Raw genomic sequence first — 9,775 nt, 5'->3', positions numbered from 1 at the left:
CTTTGAAATAAGAGATATTATCTTATCTATGGAAATTATTTCCTCCTCCTAAACAAAGTAGCACTTAACCCATATAAAAGCTGATATCCATGTGCATAGATACTCGCAGTTGCTCTTCATCCATTGGTAGCTGGGAAGTCGCTCGTGTCATCCCTGCATGAAACAGAGAAGTGGAGCGGGAGTTACCCAGCCTGTGCCCCACCAGGGCTTTTTCAGGCGTGCACATTGGAGAGCAAAACCAGCCTTCAACCTTGCCTCATGGCACACGAGAGGAGAAACTTCTGGAAGGACCTCCACACTCTCTAATAGGATCTGGCATAGGCATCAAGAGAGTTGTAAGGTAGAGAGTCTAACTGTGAAGGAGACCATTGTGTGGGTAAAGGGTTTAGATATTGCAGTAAACCACTTACTTCTGTCTTTTCCTTGTTCCGTGATTACGGCAGAAACATTAGAAAAGAAATCCTGGTTGTGCAAAGAAAATCAAATTATGCAAATATCAGTAACACATTAAAATGCATTAAAATAAGTCACATTAAAAGAAGTTATAAAAAATGTTTTCAAGGTTCATCTGTGTTGTAAGGGGTATCAGAACTTCACTCCTTTTTATGCCTAAATTATATTTTATTGTATGTATATACTACATTTTTTTTTTTTGAGATGGAGTCTTGCTGTGTCACCCAGGCTGGAGTGCAGTGCACAATCTCGGCTCACTGCAAGCTCCGCCTCCTGGGTTCACGCCATTCTTCTGTCTCAGCCTCCCGAGTAGCTGGGACTACAGGCGCCTGCCACCACTCCCGGCTAATTGTTTTTGTATTTTTAGTAGAGATGGGGTTTCACCATGTTACCCAGGATGGTCTCGATCTCCTGACCTCATGATCCGCCTGTCTCGGCCTCCCAAAGTGCTGGGATTACAGGCGTGAGCCACCGTGCCCAGCCTATACTACAGTTTTTAAATCCAGTCATCTACTGGATTGTTTCCACCTTTTGACAATTGTGACTAAAGCTACTATTAACATTTTTTGTTTGTTTGTTTTGAGACGGAGTCTTGCTCTGTCACCCAGGCTGAAGTGCAGTGGCACGATCTCAGCTCATTGCAACTTCCGCCTCCTGGGTTCAAGCAATTCTTCTGCTTCAGCCTCCCGAGTAGCTGGGACTACAGGCACCCGCCACCATGCCCAGCTAATTTTTTGTATTTTCAGTAGAGATGGGGTTTCATTGTGTTAGCCAGGATGGTCTCGATCTCCTGACCTTGTGATCCACTCACCTCGGCCTCCCAAAGTGCTGGAATTACAGGCATGAGCCACCGCACCCGGCCAATATTTTTTTAAAAACAGAAGTTAAATGCTTATAAAAACTGAATGATAATGCAGTATTGCCTAAGGTTTGGCCATTTAATAATATAAATATCACAGTAATAACTTAGAGCCTCACTCAGTTTTCATATGCTTAACTTCACCTTTTTCCTTTATTGAATGAAAATGGGAGGACTTGATTGTTGGTGTGTTTTAAGAGTTAGGTTCTCACTCTGTCACCCAGGCTGGAGTACAGTGGTGCAGTCACAGCTCACTGCCACCTCCAACTCCTTGGCTCAAGGAATCCTCTTGCCTCAGCCTCCTGAGTAGCTGGGACTACAGGGATGCAACAGTACACACAGCTGAAAATTGGAGAACTTGGAAAAAATATTGTTTATTATAAACTATTTGGTCTTGACTTTTGAAATAATTAGAATTGGATTTAAAATTTGGTCCTGGAATAGCCATAAATGATCATTATTCCAGGAAAAGTAAATATTGGTGCACCCAAGTAAATGCTTAATAGATTCAAATGTTATTAAATAAATTAAAATGTGCTTTAGAGCCTGCATTCACAGTTTAGTACTTCATTGGTTTTACTTTACTTGGCAGCCTAATGTTGTCTAGTTTATCATAGTGATGATGGGGATATGCCAATGAGAATTTTTATAAAATTCTGTTTTGGCCAATTAAAATTGTTACTCCAAGAATGTAAGACTTAGAGCAAAAATTTGTAGTAAATCCTAAAGAGAAGAGATACACATTCAACACTGTTCCTCCATAGATCTTACTAGGACATAACGTATAGTCAAGGTGTTTTGTTTTGTTTAACAACATTTAGCAATGAGATTGCCAAGTTATCATTGATATTTGACCATTTAAAATACCAAGCTATCCTCACTGGTTTTTCTTTACCTGGCAGGGAAATGTCTGATTTATCATAGTGACTACTGGAGATATGCCAGTGGGAACGCATTCCCGTTAGGTCCAAAAGAACAAATGCTACAGCAAATTAAGCTGGAGGAAAAATCAACATTTGGCTTAAATAGGAATACATATTTAAAAGGCACCAGAAGCCAGGTGCAGTAGTTCATGCCTATAATCCCAGCACTTTGGGAGGCTGAGGCAGGTGGATCACTTGAGGTCAGGAGTTCAAGACCAGCCTGGCCAACAAGGTGAAACCCTGTCTCTACTAAAAATACAAAAATTAGCCAGACGTGGTGGTGGACACCTGTAATCCTGGCTACTTGGGAGGCTGAGGCAGAAGAATCACTTGAACCTGGGAGGCCAAGGTTGCAGTGAGCCGAGACTGCACCATTGCACTCCAGCCTGGGCCACAGGAGTGAAACTTTGTCTCAAAAATAAATAAATAAGTAAATAGCACCAGAGTATTTAAATTATGCATTGTCACTTGGTTTTGAATAATAACTGTTATATGTTGAATCTGTATATATCATACATTTTTCTGCTTGTATTACAAATATCCTGTTGATATAAGAAAAGCTTTGAGGTTTAAAATATGTGTCTTTGTGGATTATACCAATTATAGATACTTAAAATGTGAATAAACATAGAGGAAAAAGGGATAGACAGTGGGGTGGGGTTGAATTTGAGGTATTAGAGAAATTCTTTATGTAACAGTTTTCCCCTTTCTAAATCATCTATTGTTTGAAGTTAGTTTCTTTAACCTTTGTGATAGCACTAATGCTATATGGCTTATATTTATCATTTTTCTTGAATTTCCTTTTCTATTATCAAATTTGATTCCCCTTCTATTATTGAAATTGCTTACTGGCCTGGCACGGTGGCTTATGCTTATAATCCCAGCACTTTGAGAGGCCAAGGTGAGAGGATTGCTTGAGGCCAGGAGTTTGAGACCAGCCTAAGCAACATAGTAAGTCCCCATCTCTATAAAAAAGTTTTGAAAAGTTAGCTGGATGTGGTGGCACATGACTGTAGTCCCACCTACTCAGGAGGCTGAGGTTGCAATGAGCTATGATCCTGCCACTGCACTCCAGCCTGGGCGACAGAGCAAGACCCTGTCCCCCTGGAAAAAAAAAACTGCTCACCATTTTACCATTTCAACATTTGCTTCTTGTAGGAACACTTAATAGGTTAACCAGAATACAAGGAGACAGAATTCTCTTTCATCAGCAACAAAATTCAGTGATTCAATGCTGTCAAATCTCATGTTGGAGACAATTTTAGGAAAGCACAAGAGTGTTTCCCCCATGACATGGATCCGAGGCCCTATATTGCAAATGCAGGAAGCATTGGCTATGCTGAAAGAAGCTCCTCGTCATATTCATAATTTCCCAGTGGGAGACAAGGTAGAAACTGCTGTTGTCTGAGCACACATGTCATCCTAAATGCTACCTGTGAGACCAGCAGGACCTTCCATGAAAGATGCTTCCACCCTGACTCCTTCACTTGGCAGTCAGGCGTAATGTAACAAACTTGGCATTTTTCTAAAAATTCAGGAAAGCTGAAATCAAAGCAGACATCAACTTCACAAAAGACATATTAATCGGGGCTCAAATATGAGAATTATTATTATTTTTAGTCGGAGTCTCACTCCATCGCTCAGGCTGGAGTGCAATGGTGTGATTTCGACTCACTGCAACCTCCCCATCCTGGGTTCAAGCAATTCTCCTGCCTCAGCCTCTGGAGTAGCTGGGATTACAGGCTCCTACCACCATGCCTGGCTAATTTTTGTATTGTTAGTAGAGACGGGGTTTCACCATGCTGGTCAGGCTGGTCTCAAACTCCTGACCTTGTGACCTGCCTGCCTCGGCCTCCCAAAGTGCTGGGATTACAGGCTTGAGTCACCGTGCCCGGCCAGAAATTATTTAATGATAAAACTAGATTTAAGTTTACGGGAAGAAGAGAAAGAACTGTTCATTTTCTTTTAGCAAATGAATACATTTAAGGCTGTGGCTTGGGTCCTGCCTTGCCTGTGGGTTGAGGTGAGGTGTGTCCGGTGCTCCCTGCTACTCTTGCAAAACAGGACCTAAATATTCTGCAGACGGACATTCTTTCCAGCTGCCGGTCATTTTCCATAAAAACATACTTTACTATTTAGGCATTACATTCCTAACGCCTTTATTATGTTTCTTCTTCACAAAGAATTACATTGAAATATAAATAAGTTTTCACCTTCTTTCCAGGTGTGCATTCAGACAGTCCCAGCTATTCAGGAGGCTGAGGTGGGAGGATCCCTTGAGCCTGGGAGTTCGAGGCTGCAGTGAGCCATGATTGCATCACTGCACTCCAGCCTGGGTGACAGAGTGAGACCCTGTCTCAAAAAAACAGTTAATTCTTTTCTCTTTGCTCATATATGAATTGTAGATTTTTAAATATTTAAATATCATTTGGAGCAAATCCCCTTGTGACATGTTTGTGATTCCTGCTTTGGTACTTGAGACTCACCCAGCTGTTTTGTTCTAAACAACTGCTGGGATCTTTATTGTTTTTTTCAGCCATTTGTACATTGATTCTCCTGGTCATTTCTTTTACCCCTGTGTATAATAGCACAAACCTGGGAATATTAGAGAAGACACGTGAATGGGCATTTAAAATATGTTGAGGAGCACAATAACTATTAAAACTAGCATAGCTTTCAAACAGATGATGATTAATAAAATTGTGACTTCTTAGTTTTCAAACAGGAAATGCTATGAATTTTAGTGCACTAAAAACCAATGTGTACCAGAGAGCGCAGCCTGACTGAAAGATTTTTAAATTGTTTAAAACAGTGCCATAGTATAGGAAACCAGAAACAGCTGGAAACACAAACGAAAAAGACTGCTCCCTGCAACTTTTAGCCATGAGATAGCAGTATACATTTAGACAGAAAAGGCTATGAGATTCCAAAAAGTTCAAAGACAGTATTGAGTTTCAGAGAATAGCGGGATATAACCCAGTCCTTGGTGGTCAGCTGAACCATAGTATAATTGTTTTTAACGTGGAAGAAGAAGACTTTGCTCTCTTTTTAAAAACCTGCTGTTGAGCTGTGTACCCTCTGCCCCAGCTGATAGTCACAGCCTTGTCCTTAGTGTGAGCAGAGTGACGAACTGATCATCTCACTAGTGTGCAAGCTCTCAGACTTGTTCTTTACTAGAGCAGGTGCGGTCTGGGTGCAGTGATGGTTTCTCTCTGTGCCCAGAGGGCTGCTCCCTCCTTCACTGCCAGGACAGATGTCGGTGTGTGTTCTTCTCCCAGCCAGTAGGACAGATGCAGTCAGTGAACAAAACAAACACAGACACACACACACACACACACAACTTCCTCAGCGACCCCAACACCTGACAGCACAGATGAACCATGTTACTCAAAGTATAAAGTTGCCATCAGTAAGTAAAACTGACAAAAAGATATCTTAAAAGACAATTGCTTCAAATGTAATACCTTTAAAGAAATATGCAGTTGATTATGGAGTTGATGAAGTAAACTGCGTGATATAAAGAGAAACACAACAATAAACATAATAATAATAAAGGGGAACATAATAAATTTCGTTATATAACTTTTTTCTTTTTCTACAAGTTAATGTAATAGCATGGAATTAAAGGTGTTGTGTTTTTATTCAAAAATAACTTTTTTTTTTTTTTCTGAAACAGAGTCTCCCTCTGTTGCCCTGGCTGGAGTGCAGTGGCATGATTTGGCTCACTGCAACCTCCACCTCCTGGGTTCAAAAGATCCTCGTGCCTCAGCCTCCTGAGTAGCTGGGATTACAGGTGCCCAGCCACCACACCCAGCCAAGAATATTTTCAAAAGCATGTCTCTCAGGCTATAAAAATTGAAGTTGAAATTGAGAAATCAAGTTTATAGCCTGAAGCAATTGGGTCTATTAAAATAATAAGTATTCATTTTACTTCTAAGTAGAAGAGATAAATCAAAGGCTAATAAAACGTTTCACTTGGGATAACTTTCTTTTAGGATGGCTTGCTTTCATCCTGATTCTACTGTTACTTTCAGATCACTTAATACGTAGAAGACGACTAAAATTTTGTGTTCAGATTTAGAGTATAAACCAAGTCTCATTTCATTAACTAATATAGACCAACAGCTTGGTTAAGAAAGGAACCACTATTTTTTTTTGCACTGATTGTTTTATTTAACATTATGATGCATTCCAAAGAAATGAACAGGTTGACACACAGCTGTCATAGTAATGCCATGTGCCCAGGTTGGGTGTTACTTCGTGTTCTTAACAAAATATAAGGATTGCAGAACATCCCTCAAACCACACTGCCTGTGTTTTCTATGCCTAGTGATACTCTCACTAAAATTGTATTACTTGTGGTTGCAGTGAGCCGAGATTGCACCACTGCACTCCAGCCTGGGCAACAGTGCGAGACTCTGTCTCAAAACAATAAATAAAAGTTTGACATGATTATTTATTTAGTTGTAAACCTTTTTATCATAAAACAAAAACATATAGGAAGTGACATAAAACAAATGTAATCTCAGCACTTTGAGAGGCCAAGACAGGTGGATTGTTTGAGGTCAAGAGTTCAAGACCAGCCTGGGTAACATGACAAAACCCCATCGCTACCAAAAACACAAAAACCAGCCAGGCATGGTAGCATATGCCCACAATCCCAGAAACTTGGGAGGCTGAGGCACGAGAATCACTTGAACCCAGAAGGCAGAGGTTGCAATGAGATAACTCCATAGCCTGGGATGACAGAGTAAGACCTGTCTCAAAAACCAAACCAAACCAAACCAAAAAAATGTATTACTTGTATGATAAGGAAAAGAATCAAATGCGTGTACATGGGTGGGTTTGTTTTGTTTTTTTGTGACAGGGTCTCGCTCTGTCGCCCAGGCTAGAGTGCAGTGGTACAATCTTGGCTCACTGCAACCTCGACCTCCCCAGCTCAAGTCATCCTCCCACCTCAGCGTCCTGAGTAACGAGACTACAGGCATCCACCACTACACCTGGCTAATTTTTTATTTTTTCTAGAAACAGAGTCTCACCATGTTGTCCAGGCTGGTCTCAAACTTCTCAGCTCAAGTAGTCAGCTCATTTGGGCCTCCTAAATTGCTGGGTTACAGATGTGAACCACTGAGTCCAGTCTCAAATGTTTTTTTTTTTTTTTTGAGACGGAGTCTTGGAGTCTCATATCGTTGCTCAGGCTGGAGTGCAGTGGCGTGATCTCAGCTCACTGCAACTTCAGCCTCCCGGGTCAAGTGATTCTCCTGCCTCAGCCTCCCGAGTAGCTCGGACCACAGGCACACACCACCACGCCCGGCTAATTTTTGTACTCTTTAATAGAGATGGGGTTTCACCATACTGGCCAGGCTGATCTTGAACTCCTGACCCCGTGATCCACCCACCTCAGCCTCCCAAAGTACTGGGACTACAGGCATGAGCCACCGCGCCCAGCCTCAAATATGTTTTAATATACATTATGATATTAACTTCATGGAAATTGTTATGTCATTAAACCACTTACATAAACCATTAATCTCTAGTAAACTTAGCTTATTGGGTCATAATAGCCATAGGACATGAACATTTAAGATACTCGCCCACTGAATGTCCATCCCCTGGGTCAGCCTCTCCAGTGCCACGAAGTCCTCTTTGTTGATCACCTCTTTCCCTGCACTTGTCTTCCACCCATTTTTCTTCCAACCTTGAACCCAGTTAGTTATACCATTTATCGTAAACATACTGTCGTATACAGAACCAGTTTATTGATGTTCTGAGTCTGCTCGTTCAATGGCTTTGCAGGCTGCATGAATTTCCGCTCCTTGGTTTGTCTGCTACCCAGGAAGTCTAATGCCTACATTCAAAGGATAGCCCGGCCCCCAGTAAATGCGGATTCCTGCTCGTGGCCTTCTACGCCCATTACTGGAGCAGCAGCCATCAGCGTAGACGACGACGAAGTCTCCCATGTAGGAAAACGTGTCTCTGCTAACTGGAGGCGCCGGCTTCACGCTCGGCTTCACGCTCGGCTTCATGTGCTTGCATATGGCTCTGCGCTTTCATCTCCATCTCCATCCAGTGGCTTACGGAGTCGCTTGCTGGCTTTCGTCTCCGATTCTTGTCCATGTTGATTTTCCTGCCCTTCTGAAACTTCCGGGCTTGCAGACTTCCTGACAAAGTCCCAGGCCTCATCCTCTGTGGCAAACTTCTTAAATCTGGCAGCAGGAAACCGGTCCACCTGTGCTTTGCACTCATTCCCGGTCAGAAAGACCCCGGTCTTGCCGCCCCTCCTCACGGCATAGAACATCCCGAACCCGCGAGAGCGGCGGCACGGCACGGCGGCCAAGGCGACTCTGCGGCCAGGAACAGAAGCCAGCTCATCGCTCACTCCCGGCACCAGGAAGCATTTCGACTCCCAAGAACCACTAATTTTACAAAGAGAGTTGTCCTAAACTGTGACAAGTTTTCCAGTACTTAATTCTTTTTACAATTCATTCGTTTTTTAAATGACAAATAAAATTGTATATATGTTGTGTAAAACCTGTTTAGAAATAGGTAGATGGTGGAATGATTACATTGCGCTCAGGAACATATGCATACTTACTTTCTGTGGTGAGAACCCTTCCTGATTTTCAAGAATACAATACATTAACTGCAGTCACCATGTTGTGCAATGTATCTCTTAAACTTATTCCTCCTGTCTAACTACACTTTTGAATGATTTCACCGTCTCCCCAAACCCCTGCCTTCCACCCCTGGTAACCTCCATTCTACTCTCTGCTTCTGTGAGTAGAAGCAGGAGGCTGGAGAATTGCTTGAACTCAGGAGGCAGAGGTTGCAGTGAGCTGAGATCGAGCCGCTGCACTCCAGCCTGCGTGACAGAGCAAGACTCTGTCTCAAAAAAACAAAAAACAAAAAACAAAAAAAAAAAAACAGAGAATCCAGAGATCAGACATTCCTTTTAGTAAGGACTCCAATATGGTTTCTCACCTACTCACTCCAACAAAATTGCTCTTCTCAAAGCACAAACGATATTGTTAAATTATGAATTAAAGCATAATTCCTCAGCCTTTGTCTTAATTTATGTATCAGCAGCATTTGACACAAGTGATCTGTCCTTTTTGCAAAACTTTCTTTGATAGAATTCCAGAACACTTAACCCGCTTTCCCCCCGACATTTTTGATAATTACCCCTAGTCCTTTTTTGCTGTTTTTTTCTCACCTTTACTACTTTTTAAATGTTAGAGAAGCACTAGGCTCAGGACCTGGACTTATCTTTCTTTTATTTACTTTCTTACTAATTTTTGTGTCATTAATTTCCTGATATTTCATATTATACCTCAACACTAGACTACACCCAGCACCGTCTGACTTCTTCACTTGGGTGTCAGTCAGGAATCTCAAAATGAAGGTCCACATGGAGCCTCAATACTCCCCAGACTTGCTCTTCCCCTATCTGTTTAATGGCAACTCCCATTTTATAGTTTCTCAGCTCAATATTCTTGATATCCCCTTTTAGTTCTCTCTGTATCTGTCTGGTTCTCATTCT

General features: G+C 41.9%; 1 pseudogene; it reads right to left on the bottom strand.

The window, feature by feature from the left end:
* Window positions 1-7,682: 7,682 nt before the first annotated feature.
* On the bottom strand, window positions 7,683-8,607 carry LOC115931290 (ribonuclease H1-like; annotated as a pseudogene).
* Between the last annotated feature and the right edge of the window lie 1,168 nt (window positions 8,608-9,775).

This window comes from Gorilla gorilla, chromosome 19, assembly GCF_029281585.2.
Source record: "Gorilla gorilla gorilla isolate KB3781 chromosome 19, NHGRI_mGorGor1-v2.1_pri, whole genome shotgun sequence".
Taxonomy (NCBI): Eukaryota; Metazoa; Chordata; class Mammalia; order Primates; family Hominidae; genus Gorilla; species Gorilla gorilla.
The sequence above is the reverse complement of the archived record's forward strand: the minus strand, read 5'-3'. Positions and strand labels throughout refer to the sequence as shown.